The sequence below is a fragment of the Littorina saxatilis genome, linkage group LG6, assembly GCF_037325665.1.
Source record: "Littorina saxatilis isolate snail1 linkage group LG6, US_GU_Lsax_2.0, whole genome shotgun sequence".
NCBI classification, from domain to species: Eukaryota; Metazoa; Mollusca; class Gastropoda; order Littorinimorpha; family Littorinidae; genus Littorina; species Littorina saxatilis.
In genome coordinates, this window is record NC_090250.1 from 42,453,320 (window position 1) to 42,467,596 (window position 14,277).

Genomic DNA, 14,277 nt, shown 5'->3' on the forward strand with positions numbered 1-14,277 from the left:
GTAATTAGATTAGTCAGTTTGTTAATGATGTAATGAGTTAGTTACTTTGTTTTTTCTCTCGTTTGATACTAGGTTAGTTAGTTAGTTAATTGTTGCTTTTTGGGTCCAGCGGACCATATTGGCCAAATCAGGACCCTACAAGTTTAACATTACACATATTTAAATTAAACCAATTTCAATAAACAAAATTAGGAACGTCACCCGAAGGGAACATAAAAGCTAAATCAAAACCCTACGTGTCAAGGATTTTTAAAATTCTAATCTTAAAATAAAGGCCAGACTCCTTTAAAAATCCAAAGAGAGCTGCAGAGGTTAGTTCCTTTTATGTTCTCATACATGGTGAAGGACGGGGCGGCTCAAGGGTATGTCATCTAGCTTAACACAGTCTGAGTCTGGAGATACGCGCGCGATATAAGACTTCATATAACATAACACACTAACTTTTAGTCGCGGGTTTCCTTCCGAGAGTCGGCGTAAAAATTAATTTCAACAGGCACGTTATGCCTATGGGTACCTATTTGCCATCGCTTCGAATCACGTTAACGTCATCACGGCAAGGCCATTAGGGGCATGCGATACTGAGTAAAACCTCGGCTCGGTTACCTTTTTGTCATAAACCATTATCTCATCTTTTTAAATGTACGCGTTCGGGGATAGGCCAAGGCATATACTAAGCAACATTTCAGATTTGAGGTTATACAAGCACACACGTAATGTACTTCTTGTTATTCAGATTCTTTTTCGGCTATTTTGCAGACTATGCTGTACAATACAAGAGCTGGGGATTCCGAAAATGCTCGACTTTTGTTGAATGCGTTGACAGTGTCTGAGATGGATAGTGAAAACTTACTTAATAGTCTTTTGCTAGTAACTTACAACAATCAGAGAGCAATGCACAGACTCCTCTCTCTCTCCGAATAAATGCCAGACTTTAGTGTAACGAGTCGACAAATTCGTTACTGGTTACTGGATAGTGAAAACGTCAGTCTTTTGCCAGTAATCAACAGCAGTCAGAGAGCAAGGTACAGACCCCTCTCTCTCCGAAAAATGCCCGATGGGGTCTTGCCTGTCTGTGATTTCTGGCATCTCCAACAACAGCTCGCTGCTTGCTTGTCCAAACAGTGCCAGCTCCTGGTAGACGTCTGCGACAACTGAGTATGGTACTACGCGTCCTCAAGGGGTTATTGTTCTAGGGAATGGAGGGTAATACAGGTTATGGTTTCAAGTGGTCGTCACTGAACATTTTTGAGTGAGACGGTAGTGGATCGTATTACAGGATATGTTTTTGATGCAGTGTTTGGCTTGAACCCTCGAATTGCTTAGATGAATTCAGCCTGAGAGCATGTAGCCGGGAAATACAAAACATAAATAGGGAAATAGAAGAGTACTGTGCAGAGTGTAAGCTATGCGCACAAGTTCGGTCAATCTGTCTGCGTGCATTCAAATTACAAAACAAAACAAAACAACAACATTAATTAACTCAAAGCGTCAGGTTTGTGAGGAAAACATGCCCAAATGATGTTTTTTTCCGGCTTCTTACTTCACATGGCTCAAAGAAAGGAAATCCCTTATTCAATCGATACATAACGCCTCTGACCCCAAAGCTATTTAATCCGGATTCGCAAACCCAACTAGAAATACATTCCGCATTTACCGCGGTTTCTTTCAGACGAGTCTGTTTTTGTGTCCAAAATATCTTCATTTTTTCTTGCAAATGTGCGCATTCTTTTCAAGGAATGCTAAACAAGCATGATTAAATGCAACTAGAAAAATAAATAAAGACCCCAAAACAGCAATAATTAAAACAACAAACAAATTTACAAACAAAAACCTCCATCAGCAAAAGGTTATTACTCCATGAATCTCGACACAATATCCTCAGTAGACATTTTTTCGTACTTAATTACACAAAAAAATTCATTTGAGTATTTTATTTATTTATTCATCTTTAATCTTGTTCCGTAAACAGACCACGCGAAGCCATTGTAGATTATCAATTTACGCAATTAACAAAAAAAACACGCTAATTCTCCCTATTCTAAGCATGCAAGACATATAGGTTACACACTCCGAGTTCTGATTATCTTGCATATTTTCCCGAGGGTCGATTTTCAGGTATTACCGAGCCTTTGGCGAGGTAATACCTGAAAATCGACCCGAGGGAAAATATGCAAGATATTCAGGACGAGGTGTGTAAGCTATTTATCCCATTACTCCGACGTTTTCATTAAAAACACTTACTTTTTCCACTAAAACCTGCACGTGCCTGTTTTCAGCTAGCCAAAAGCCTCCGCAGTCGAAATTCATGTCAATGAATTCATGCGCAAAGCTAGTTCGCATTTGTCAGCATAATGGACGGCGTCATTCGACTTGTATGTGGACATTCAATCATTCATATTGCTTATAAAAAGGTCTGCTGTCTGCTTTTACATTTTGAAAGTCATTTTAAAATATCCCTGTGTATATTTGACATCGGCTTTCGTTATACTCAATTCGGCATACCGGGTTTATATTTTTACCAGAATTGCGCACGATAATGGCAGCGCAAAAAATTCAGTTCGGGCCGTGCTGGTTTGATCGTTGACCCAAGTCAGTTCGCATGCAGTGTTACTGTTTGTCAGTCGGGGATAGAAATGTTGGCTGTCATCGCGCTGTTCTGTTTCGGTTTTCACACGTGGATCACTTACATATTCAGTCGTCGGGTTTAGGTGAGCCAAAGCTTCAATACTTCGCCTGTTGTAGACGTTAAGCAATAAAGCTTGGAAGTTGTATGTCGGCACTGAGAGTCGGTCGCGGTACATCGCTTTCTACTTTGTCCCGGTCTTGAGTTTGAACACCTAAGGTTGGCTACATCTAACACCTCACATCCTCTTCTCTTCCCCATATATCTTAACTGTATCTCAAACTTCTTTTCGTCTTCTTCTTTTCATTTTGATGCCACTCCCTCATTTGTCGCTGAACCCCGCAGTTTACTCGACTCGGATTCACACAAGCCCGTCTAGCAGACGACAGTTCGAACAGTCTTGAACAGCACGGTTGCAAGCAGATTCAGCTATCAATCGAAGCAATACACTTAAAGCCAAAGCAAATAATCAAATGAGAAAACCTAACGTTTGATTTGACTTCATGGTGACTCTTTTGATAATTTTTTGGGCGTTGGAATGGATCTCAACGGGTTCCCAGCTACAACTTTTCGAGAGTTATGCACCGCAGGCTGCCTTCGACAATCGATGTCAGTTTCAGATTGAGTTTTCAAACTACCAGGTGACTGGGTTGTGTTTTGATTGCTCTCTCTGTCTCTGTGTCTCTGTCTCTCTGTGTCTCTGTGTCTCTGTGTGTCTCTCTCTCTCTCTCTCTCTCTCTCTCTCTCTCTCTCTCTCTCTCTCTCTCACGATTCTGTGTAGATGGCTGTCTGTGTAAAAAGTAGGGAGTATAGTGACTAGTCCCTTGATCCCACTCGCGATACTCGTTAAACATGCCTTTGACCATGCAGTCGCTTCACCCAGCGAAATATCTCGACTCCGCTCTTTAAATCCATGCAGAATGTGCGTATCGTATGAAGTAATCTTTATTTTCTCAATATTTACACATGTAGGCCTGTACCTATACGTGATTTTGACTTTGACACCATAAAATATTTCAGTCGTATGTTGAAAAAAGTAGTCCATCTGTAAACTCTGAATATGCAGATGACCTTTATAAATTATTCAATTGTACTCTGAAATCAAAGACAATGACCAATGACAGTTGAGATCGAAACTCGGTTGTGATGGATAATTCATATGGTTGCGATGGATGATTCAGAATAACCACCTCCTCAGCTAACAGAGACAAAGAGGCAGGTCATGGGATAAATGTTTTTAAACAAAACGTTGACTTTTTGTCAATCTCTGAGGAATAGTAAGTTAGTTAGCTGTTGCTTTTCGGGTCCAGCGGACCATAATAGGCCAAATCAGGACCCCACAAGTTAATCATTACACATATTTAGATTAAGACAATTCTAATATAAATAATCAGTAACGTCACCCGAAGGCAACAACAAAATCAAAGCAAAACCCCTCTGAGGAATAGCATCCGGGAAAAAAAACGTGTGCCGAAAATAAAGCGGTACATGCTCGGAAATTCAATATGACCTTTGCTTTCTCCGCCTTCCTGTTTTGCTGACGCTCTTGCACAAACCAACCTCCTTGCGCAAGCCACCATCTTTGTGTTTAATCTAAACATCAAACGGGAACTTTAGCTCACAGGCCGCGACACGAGGGCATCTCACTGACGCCATTTTGCGTGTTCAAGATGGCGTTGGAAAGTCACGTGCCCGGATTTGAAGTTTCGGTGAGCCCAAGCAGAAGTTTGCAAGGTTCTTTGAAGCACGCTCGTAGTCTCGAAGGTCTGTACGTCACGAGAATAGGACAGCTGAGGTCGAGATTTGCGTTTCTCAGAACAGACATGCAAATAAAATAAGGTATCTGACCATCTTTTGTCCGATTTTTGTTTGCTTCCTCTTTTTTTAAGTTCGAAACTACATAGTCGACAACGTGGGTAAATGGGTGCATGCCATTTAGATGATTGGCGAGATTTGAAATGCACTTTGATTTATTGCTTGGAAAGATTTCTGTTTCGCTCAATATTTCCGTATTTGAAATGTTCTATAGTACGGTACTCCGTAAATGACAGTGACTAAATATTGATTAAAGCCCCCGGATATCCTTTGAGCACTGAGATACTGAATGGCATTTTGAGAAAGCAAGTCTCCCTTGAGCACCTATTGGTGTCCCTTTTTAGTTCAAGACGTGCACGTCAAAGCAAGAAAATCATTGCTGTGTATACGTAAGTGTTTAGACAAAGAAAGTGAAAGGACATTTGAGTAGTGTGTGTGTGTGTGTGTGTATGAGTGGGTGTGTGAGTGTGCGCGTACGTGTGTGTGTGTGTGTGTGTGTGTGTGTGCGCGTACGTGTATGTGCAAGAGAGAGAGAGAGAGAAGAGAGAGAGAGAGAGAGAGAGAGAGAGAGAGAGAGAGAGAGAGAGAGAGAGAGAGAGAGAGAGAGAGAGAGAGAGAGAGAGAGAGAGAGAGAGAGAGAGAGAGATGGTGCGTGAGGGGCGGCGGAGGAAGAGAGAGCTAGGAGTTCCGGTACAACGGGAGACTGAAGATTTTTTCTCACACAAGCCTTGCAAGTGCCTTTTCTTTAATATTATTCTGACGAGGCACGAGTGGTCGCACAGATTATCGTCAACATCTATTGTCATTGGCCACAACAACCACCACCGCCAACACTGCCATCGTTCTAAACCGTTACCCTACCCAAGCAAGATCACGAGGGTCAGGAAAACGAGAAGCAGATAGTCTGACCCAAGGGGCCGTTTTATTGCATTATAACCGGCATCAAACTGCAAAATCAATGTTTGTACATGACAATTCGGGCCATCCTTTAGCTCCATAGATCAGAGATGAAACCACACTCAGCTTCTTTGTGCGCAGAACCCTGGACGACCATTCTCGATCGTTCCGCCAAACACACCAAGTGTTTAACTTGATATTTTGCAGCGGATCCTACCGAGGCTCTAACGAGCCATCCTGAGCTTACAAGATCTGAGGACCGAAGCTAATTGATGATAGCGCGTTTACTTTGCAGGGGAATGTGTTTGCTGGAAGGGTGCCTCCCTAGCTCATGGGTCACGGGCAGAGAAGAAGAAGAAGGGCAAAAAGAGGGAAAATCATACGTGAGGTGGCATGATGAGAGGGACAGTGTCTTGGGAAAGCGAGCACGTGAAACTCGCCGTCCTTGTTGTTTAACTGCGCAAGTTTTTACTTTCTGACGTCTGTGTGTTTAGAGGGACAACATGCTCTGTTTATTTTTTACCGCTACAGACCGTGACGGGAGCTGGCCCAGCATCTGATATTGCATTTAATGACCAAAATCGTTTACAAATATTTAGAATCCCAGCCTGTATGAGAAACGGTCCCTGATAGCCATATCGGTTGAAAGAACTTAAAAAAAACACTCACCCAAAAGCAACAACCTGTTTGAGTTCTTATTTATTTTTATCAACAGTTTTCTTTTCAGTGGAACCCCGTTTTATTTTTTAATCCTTGTTTACCCAACCCAGAATTCCCTATTAATGCGCAGCTTATTTCTTCTTTTCTGTAGTCATAAATTATGTTTCGATGATTGTGCAAGCGTGAATCAGTGGATATAACATCTAAAGCTAGAGAAAGAGAGAGAGAGAGAGAGAGAGAGAGAGAGAGAGAGAGAGAGAGGATGGAGAGAGAGAGAGAGAGAGAGAGAGAGAGAGAGAGAGAGAGAGAGAGAGAGAGAGAGAGAGAGAGAGAGAGAGTTACCGTTCGTGCGACAGAAAAGAATTTGTGCTAAAAAATATAAAAAAATAAAGGATCAGTGGGCACCAACAAATAAAAAGTTCAGGACGAGGGCGGACAAATGTAACACAACCAATCGCAAGTATCCCGTCCCTGGGGAGTTCTTTCCCTTGTTGGAGTTGATATAACGTGGCTTGAATCTTAGAGAGGTTGTGAAAGTAGCCTCCCTTGAGTACACAGGAAGTCCAGGTCACTTCCATCACTGTCATGTGATCACCTCAGCCATGCGCATTGGTGCAATTGCATAGGCCACGGGGGAGCCTTCTTAAAGTTGTAGATCACGCCAAATGCATTACAATTGATCATGCTGGGTAGATTCGCTTTAGTATGTAGGACGTGGGCTGTTGCCCGACAAAGAATGAGCGCAGTTTGGTTAGAGAAGCAAGGGTAAAACAGGAACAACCGGAGGGATCTATCTCTCTCGCACGCGCTCTCTCTCTCTATCTCTGTTACCCTGTATCTTTTATTTTCTATCCCACTCACTCGTGAAAAAGGAAAATAAACGAATCAGTCCCGAGTAGCTAAATAGGTTAAAAGGACATGAAAAACCAACTATCATCAACCATCTCTCTCTCTATCTCTGAATAACAGGGGATTGCTTTTCCTGTCTCCAATTCAAAGCAGTCACTTCTCTGACCGTCTGTTCGAGCGTACACATAGAGTGTGTGTGTGTGTGTGTGTGTGTGTGTGTGTGTGTGTGTGTGTGTGTGTGTGTGTGTGTGTGTGTGTGTGTGTGTATGTGTGTGTGTATGTGAATGTGTGTGTATGTGTGTGTGTGTGTGTGTGTATGTGTGTGTATGTGTGTGTATGTGTGTGTGTGTGTATGTGTTTTTGTGTGTGTGTGTGTGAGTGTGTGTATGTATGTGTATGTCATTCTGTGTGTGAGTGTGTGTATGTATGTGTGTGTGCGTGTGTGTGTGTGTGTGGTGGTGGTGTGTGTGTGTGTGTGGTGTGGTGGTATGTATGTGAAATGTGTGTGTGTGTGTGTGTGTGTGTGTGTGTGTGTGTGTGTGTGTGTTTGTCAATGCGTGTGTGTGTGTGTGTGTGTGTTTGGCATTTGTTTCAATCTTTTGGAAAAAGAAACACGTCGTTTTCCATTTTCGCTCCCTAATGAGATCACAGCTGGTTTTTAACTAATTATGCTAAACAATTTAAGGTGAACTCCTTCCAGGGAAAACAGTTCGGCTCACTTGACAGGCTTTCGCATGGTATAGGATCATCCCTCCACTTGGAGACATACCAAAAATAAGCATCCTGATTGCTTTCTATGCAGAGTAAGAATGTGTCGATGATTTAATTCCATCAAAAACTCATTCATGAAAAGAATCCATCTCTGCACAGACAATTATCAGGATGTTGATTTCTGGTTTGTGTCCACGTGGATAGATGGCTTTATTCCACGTAAAAGCCTGACCAGATTTAAGAAATGCGCCGAATTGTTTTCACGGAAAAGACTGTGCCTTTAAATCAATGTAAATAGGGGAACGATTTAGTTATGTAGGCTTTCCTGTGTTTGAGTCCCAATTCTGTTCATCCACTTATTGTTTCAGTGTTGGTTTTCATCCGTAACACAAGGAGACGGAACTCCGAAATCTGTAAACTATTGCATAATATTATGCGAGCAAGATCCACCGCCCTCAAAGAGCGAAAACAGGACGAGAACAAAAACAAAGGCACGGAATGGAGAAAGTTGTCTGCAAAGACACAAGTTTAAGATGGGAATAATTGAAAGTTCAAACACTAACTTTAAGATATTCCGTGTGTGTGTGGTGACATAATTGTACACACCAAATCGAACTGAGCAGCTTATGGGGCGATTTCGGACCACACGTATCCCTTTTAAAATGCCTTGTTGCGTTTTCACTAGCACAAGTTACACCTTTAACAGGCCAACACACTGAAGGAAAATTCCAAACCCATTACCCTACTCTGTAAATCGGTTCAGGCAGCCAGCCGAGTTTGCAGACAGATTCATCTGGACTTTCTCCCGCCGAGCTTTCCTCGAGGGTGGAAGCAATTCGTTGATGCAAGGGGACCCCGAGTGTCCCCAAGCCGTGCAAGAAAAAGCGGACAGGACCATGGTGTAGACAAAAGGGATGGTGAGAGAAACGAGACTGTGACAAACTGAGCTCCACGGGAAACCGTCGACTTGTGCTTGGTAGTGTCTGTATACTAGGACGTGAATGATGAGGATGCGTGTTGCTTGGAGTGTGTAGGATGTTGGTTGGTTATCATTGTTTATCGTCTCTTCACCATTTTAAGGCTATTCCAGACCGATGCAAGTTAGTTTCTTTTTTCAGTTCACATGGTAACTTCCGTGTTTAAAACTATTTACAATCAGGTGTATCACTGTAAAAAATGTGTAGGAAGCTGGGTAGCAGGACAATTACGCTCCGACAACAGCCCCCCCGGACATATGCCCCCCCCTACCATATTAGGACAATTGCACCCAAACCTTTCAAAGCAATTTTCGTGTTAATAGATGTAATGAATTTACTACATTAAGTCTGTGTGTGTGTGTTCGTCACAATTTCAATGATACATATTGCTTTCGAATATCATCAGTTACAGTCATGTCACCTTAAAAAACAAGACAAGAAAAACAGAACAAGTAAATTAATAAAAGAGGACAAGACAGGTCAAGGCAACACATGACAAGAAAAAACACGACAAGACAAGACAAGGATTACTCTATCGTCGACTATCAAGGGGAAACCAAATTATTGCATTGCATAGCTTTGTGCGAGGGTTTATTTGTTTGTTTGTTTGCTTAACGCCCAGCCGACCACGAAGGGCCATATCAGGGCGGTGCTGCTTTGACATATAACGTGCGCCACACACAAGACAGAAGTCGCAGCACAGGCTTCATGTCTCACCCAGTCACATTATTCTGACACCGGACCAACCAGCCCTAGCACTAACCCCATAATGCCAGACGCCAGGCGGAGCAGCCACTAGATTGCCAATTTTAAAGTCTTAGGTATGACCCGGCCGGGGTTCGAACCCACGACCTCCCGATCACGGGGCGGACGCCTTACCACTAGGCCAACCGTGCCGGTTTGTGCGAGGGTGGAAGCAATTCGTTGATGCAAGGGGAACCCAGAGTGTTCATAAGCCGTACAATACATAAGGGACGGGGCCAGGGTGTAGACAAAAAGAATATTCAGAGTTACCAGACAGTGACAAAATGAGCTCCACAGGAGACTGTCGCCTCCTTTTGGTAGTACTACGCTAGTGCTCTGTGTTTCCGAGGAAATGAATAAAACAAGAACAAGATGATTGGTTCGTTATTATTGTTTATCGTCTCTTCAGCATTTTAAGGCTATTCCAGACCGATGCAAGTTAGTTTCGTTTTTTTAGTTCACATGGTAACTTCCATGTTTAAAACTATTTTCAATCAGGTCTATCACTGTCAAAAAGAAGGTTCTAAAACTTCCTCACTTTTCAATCTACACAAGAACAAGATACCATTGTGAAAATGTACCCACGAGAAACATGGACAATAAAATACGAACAAGAACCGGTTTCGACGTTATGTTTTCGTCATCAAAAAAGACTATAAACATACAAGGAGAGATGACTTTTTCTTTATTTGGTGTTTAACGTCGTTTTCAACTACGAAGGTTATATCGCGACGGAGGAGAGATGACAGAAAGAGAAAGAAGAAAATAAGTAAAGAAGAAGACAGACATCACCTAACGTTCAACTAAAACATCAAAGGGCGCAGAGCCAGGGTGTAGACAAAAAGAATGTTCAGAGTACCGAGATAGTGACAAAATGAGCTCCAGGAATTTGATGACACCAAAGCCTTTAAGTTTGAAACTGTTTTTTTTAATCCTACATACGCGAGAGAGACTGCTCATGAGACAATAATATCGTTCAAATCATACGTTTATATATCATGTAACTGTTAATGTCAAACAAGTCTGGCAGGGACCTGATTTTCCACTGCTTATGATGCCAAAGTCACTGAGGCAAACGTCATCCTAGGGACACTTTTGCGGCTGCTCTTTCCCCCTGGAAGAATTTTTAGAACATAACGTCACGTTACACTCTCTAGAGTGACGTTTCTTTGCTTTGACGTGAAAGATTGCACGAGGCTTTGGAAGTAATCAAGGTTCTAAAAGAAGCATCTTCAATTTGGACGCCTCGAATATCGATCGTTTTGAGTAAAATACACGTAAGTACAGTATGTATGATAAACTGAATACTACATGGCTTGCTGTGTCGTACCAGATTTACACGAGTTGCTCTTTAAAATATTGAAAAGCTCGCTTTCGCTCGCAGTTCAATATTTTAAAAAGCATCTCGTGTAAATCTGGTACGACACAGCAAGCCATGTAGTATTCTCTATATTTGCAGCGTTGATTGATTCAGTCATCTAGTATGATAATGACCTCGACATTGTGTTTACCAAACACACATGTAGGGAGGCCCACAGTGAAAATTCAAAATGGCGGCCACAGCCGTGAATTTCTTTTACTTTTCTCTGAAGATTTAAAAGGCTTAATAAATATTTCGAAAACGTCAAACAACTTGCAAGGTTTTTTTCCAGTTGTTGTTCTTTTGAATGATTGTTGGTATGTGAACGTCCCGTTTTTGTTTTAATGAGTAAAACAAGTCCCAAACTTGCCCTAAAACGCTATCTTCCGCTTCGGACTTAGCCGCAGACGCGGTGTACAGGGAAAAAGCTATTTGACGTCGCGGCAAGCTGAACACTCAAAATCGTCACCCAAGTTCCAAGAGTGCGCGAAGGAAAACTGTTTAGTTAGTTAGTTAGTTAGTTAGCTATTGCTTTTCGGGTCCAGCGGACCATAATAGGCCAAATCAGGACCCCACAAGTTAATCATTACACATTTTTAGATTAAAACAATTCTAATACATAAAAACCGTAACGTCACCCGAAGGCAACAAAAAAGTCAAAGCAAGACACTATATGTCAAATAAATTAGGTAGTTTTAAAATTCAAATCTTAAAATAAAGACCAGACTCCTTTAAAAACCGGAAAACTGTTTAAAGTACAATACTGAAACTTAGTGTGGCATAAGATCAACCCTTTGTTATGATGTATGTGGAAGAGCGACTTATCAAAATTATATTAACGTCTTGAAAAAGGGTCAGTTCCGAACACAGTGCTTTATTTTTGACACAGATGTTTCTGGAAATCGCTCTTTTCTGTCAATAATTTAAAAAGGCCAATCTATCAGTAGAATACCTTTTCTCATCAATGTGTGCATTGCTTTGACCGGGCCAATCGATTGAAGTGAAGTGATTTTTCAACTGTTATACTTCCGAAGGCCGAATTGCGTAAGTTCTGAGATCTCCCAAGGAAAACATATTAGACGCAGTTTCAGATCAATCATTTGTTAGTATTTGTTTGTTTGTTTGCTTAACGCCCAGCCGACCACGAAGGGCTATATCAGGGCGGTGCTGCTTTGACATTTAACGTGCGCCACACACAAGACAGAAGGACTGGGTGGCCGAGTGGTAACGCACTTGCGCTCGGAAGCGAGAGGTTGCGAGTTCGACCCTGGGTCAGGGCGTTAGCAATTTTCTCCCCCCTTACCTAAGTGGTGGGTTCAATTGCTAGTCTTTCGGATGAGACGAAAAACCGAGGTCCCTTCGTGTACACTACATTGGGGTGTGCACGTTAAAGATCCCACGATTGACAAAAGGGTCTTTCCTGGCAAAATTGTATAGGCATAGATAAAAAAAAAATGTCCACCAAAATACCCGTGTGACTTGGAATAATAGGCCGTGAAAAGTAGGATATGCGCCGAAATGGCTGCGATCTGCTGGTCGATGTGAATGCGTGATGTATTGTGTAAAAAATTCCATCTCACACGGCATAAATAGATCCCTGCGCCTTAAGTCCGAGTCTGGAGATACGCGCGCGATATAAGACTTCATACAAGTCGCAGCACAGGCTTCATGTCACATTATTCTGACACCGGACCAACCAGTATTTGTTAGTATGTATTCTACAGAGCGACTTATGACTATTGTAAAAATGTTGTGAATATGATTGATTCTGAACAGAGTGTTTTCATTTTGACACAGGCATTTTTGAAAATCGCTCTTTTCTCTCAGTAATCTCAAAAGGCTAATCTACAAGAACATCTTTTCACATCGATACGGGCTACACTTTGACCGGGCCAATCGATTGAAGTGAAGCGATTTTCCAACGGTTGCGCCGCCGAAGGCTGAATAAGTCATAATAGAGAGAAAAAATGCTATTATGAAGTTGAAACACTAGAAATTATCGCCCAAGTTCCAAAGATTCGCAAAGGAAAGGTATTCTTATCAGATGGATGAAATTTCGCGTGTCATACGATCACCCTTCTGTTATTATACATTCAAAAGAGCAACTTACAAAATCTTTTATTACGTCGTTGACAGGGTTGATTCTTTCTTTATTTCTTTCTTTATTTGGTGTTTAACGTCGTTTTCAACCACGAAGGTTATATCGCGACGGGGAAAGGGGGGAGATGGGATAGAGCCACTTGTCAATTGTTTCTTGTTCACAAAAGCACTAATCAAAAATTTGCTCCAGGGGCTTGCAACGTAGTACAATGTATTACCTTACTGGGAGAATGCAAGTTTCCAGTACAAAGGACTTAACATTTCTTACATACTGCTTGACTAAAATCTTTACAAAAATGGACTATATTCTATACAAGAAACACTTAACAAGTGTAAAAAGAGAAACAGAATCCGTTAGTCGCCTCTTACGACATGCTGGGGAGCATCGGGTAAATAATTCTTCCCCCTAACCCGCGGGGGGTAGGGTTGATTCTGAACACAGTGTTTTTATTTTGACACAGGCATTTTTGGAAAACGCTCTTCTCTCTCAGCAATCTGAAAAGGCTAATCTACAAGAAGAACATCTTTTCTCATCAATACGGGCTATACTTTGACCGGGACAATCGATTGAAGTGAAGCGATTTTTCAACGGTTGCGCCGCCGAAGGCTGAATCAAGTCATAATAGAGAGAAAAAATGCTATTATGAAGTTGAAACACTAGAAATTATCGCCCAAGTTCCAAAGATTCGCAAAGGAAAGGTATTCTTATCAGATGGATGCAATTTTGCGTGTCAAACAATCAACCTTTTGTCATTACATATTCAAATGAGCAACTTACAAAAGCTATCAATACGTCTTTGATAGTGTTGATTCTGAACACAGCGTTTCCTTTTTAACACAGGCGTTTTGGGAAATTGTTCTTTCTTGTCAGTGATCTCAAGAGATAAATCTATTAGTAGAACATCTTTTTGCATTATTCAGTGTGTGCATTGTTTTGACCTTGCCAGGCGATTGAAGTGAAGCGATTTTCAATCTATTGTGCCGCCAAAAGCTGAATCAGTTCGTTACGAAATGTAAAGTAAAAAGCCCGTCGCGGTGAGCCGAATTTCGAAATTATTACCCATTTTCAAAGAGAAGATATATTAAAACAGAAAAATCAAATGTGTAGCAAACGATCAATCCGTTTTTTCATGATGTAATCGAGAAAGCCATTAATGAAAACCATTGTAACTTCTTGAAGAATATTGCTTCCAAAGGCAGTGTAATTATTCCAACCTAGGAACATCATCCGTTATTGTGAACAGATCTAACAAGAAAGGCAAACGCTTATACGACTCTAACGCTAAATGTGTATGACCGGATCATAACCCTGTTTTGACTCTAACGCTTAAATGTGTATGACCGGATCATAACCCTGTTTTGACTCTAACGCTTATTAAATGTGTATGACCGGATCATAACCCTGTGTTGACCTTGAAATTTGACGACGCTCAACCACATTTTAGTTTTCTCAGGAGATCTATTGTTTCAGATCTAAATAGAGTGTTTGGTAGTTATTTGAGGCCGTGTATACTCTCCAGTGGAAAGGGCGTTTATTTACA